Genomic DNA, 2,188 nt, shown 5'->3' on the forward strand with positions numbered 1-2,188 from the left:
GTGTATTGATATTTTCTGTAATAAGCAGCTTGTGTGGCTCCGAGATAGTGTGCAAAGTGGTAATGATTTCCCAATTGAAAACCATTTTTATCATGTGTCCTTGAGCAAGGCACTTACCCCCTTAAATTTTCTAGGGGACTTCTGGCACAAAGAAGCTCTCAGGCTTGAATGGTTATAGCTTTATGACTGCTGTGGTGGCACTAACAATTGACACATATGCTCCTTCAGACTTCCAAATGTGGATCAACGCACATTTAAAGAGAAAAGACAAATTGCAGTGTTGTCCTTATCTCTATATGTCAAAGTCAGAGATTATTACAAGTGTTTAAAGAGCTAGATGTGTTTGATCTCATGCCATTAAGGGGTCATATGGATTAGCCGTGGTTTTCCACAGTGCTGGTGCAAAGAGAGTGGCTGTGGTTAAAGGGACCGGTGAAAATCGTCTAAAGAATAATTTACAACAGCCATAAAGAAAGCAATGTCAGGTTTTCCATCTCTGTAAAGCTGGGCTTGAGCTGTATGTTCCATTAGAAGCAGCCAAACACATTTCCATGTTAGTTTTGTTTTAAAAAGCGTCTCTGATCACTGCAAATGTTCCGTCAATCCACCTGGAGAATTTAGGATGCCAAAACCTGGGTCATTTGAAAAATGACTTCTTGCTTTTTTGTGTATATTATTAAAGAAATCAGAAGTGCAGTGCTTTTAAACAAGAAATGCAAAGTGATGGCAGCTGCAAATACAATTATTACAATTCTGCATCACATGCGACTTTAAATGTTTTAAAATCACATGAGACTGAAGAAGACTTTTTAAACTTGTATTTATTTAGCTTAGTTTCATTGAAAAGCAACCAGATCACCTTTACACCTGGGAGTTGCTCAGAATGACCACAGGCTGACCTACTGGCTACCGAGCAGTCGGGGTTAAGAGCCTTCCATGGTGATGAGGTAGGGGTGAGCACTTTGCTTTTTCACCTGTCCCACCCAGATTTAACCCTGCCAGGACTGAACCATTGATCTTGCAGTCACACACTCACCTCTCCAACTTTAAGACAACCACAGAACGTAATGTTTTTCTCAATAACTGTGTTTAAGGAGTCTAGCTCCACACTAAACAGCTACAATTGTCATTCTCTGTGTCCTTTTCTCAGAAGTGAGGGGTCCTTTGTAATTGCCCTCACTTCTTCAAGAGCATCCTTGTTTTCCAATCTGCTTGTACTGTATGTGCAGAACTGCAGTATGGCTATATTTGTGAGGACCGTTTTGAGTTTTAAACCTTGGGAGTAAGGACATTTTGACTGAGCTTCACTTTCTGACACACCTTCAAAGGGTGTTTGAGGCTTAAGACTAAAGGTTAGGGTTGGGCATTTAGTTGTGGTTAAGGTTTGGGAAAGGGGCTAGGGAATGCATTATGTCAATGAGTGTGCTCGCAATGATGGAAGTAAGAACATGTGTGCCTTTGTCTGTGTGTGCTTCATTTCACAGCACAGCTGCAGAGGCTGAAGTCACACATTCTGACTCAAGAGGGGCTTAGCAGTTCATTAACGGATAGAACAAAGTAAGCTGAGAAACAGCAGTGACTACTAACACTGGCAGAGGTAGAGAGCATCAGCCATGTTGTCACTGTTTGGTGGTTGTGCTGTACTTTTATGATACAGGTAGCCTCACTTCGGCCGAAATAGACAAAACAATATTATGTTACCTGAGTTGAAAAGTAATGTTTCTGCAGAGGTGCTGTCAACACAAGTAGAGGCAGGCAGTGTTGCTTCTCTTACTTACCTCTATATAAAACATTTGTTGAATGTACAGCATATGACTGTCTTGGGAGAGGGAGCCTGCTTCTGTTGTTCTTCCTTTGTAATTTGTGCTTTTGGGTTTTCTGAATGTACAAACTTGATGAGCTTCATTAGATGCAGCTCTGTCTATACACTAATATATCAAGTCTAAATTCTGGTCGATGATGTACGCACTTTGAGCTTTGATAGATCTGTGACAGAAGACCACGAAGTCTTTCGAGGGCTCAGATTTCTTATGAAATTGAAAAACAATTTTTAATATAAATGATGTGTGACTAAGAAAAGAAAATACAGACCTTCAAACCTTCATAGTATATAAATCAGACCTGTCTCTAGAAATATTGTAAGATCATTAGTCTTAATCTTCACAGTTTGCTTTTCATATTTCTCCTT

The 2,188-nt window shown here is 40.0% G+C and overlaps 1 protein-coding gene across 1 annotated transcript in view; it reads left to right on the top strand.

The window, feature by feature from the left end:
* hmcn1 (hemicentin 1) overlaps positions 1-2,188 on the top strand; it is a 76,900-nt gene that overhangs the window by 11,859 nt on the left and 62,853 nt on the right. The gene's annotated exons all lie outside the window — the stretch shown is intronic.

This window comes from Monopterus albus, unplaced genomic scaffold, assembly GCF_001952655.1.
Source record: "Monopterus albus unplaced genomic scaffold, M_albus_1.0 scaffold58.1, whole genome shotgun sequence".
NCBI lineage: Eukaryota > Metazoa > Chordata > Actinopteri > Synbranchiformes > Synbranchidae > Monopterus > Monopterus albus.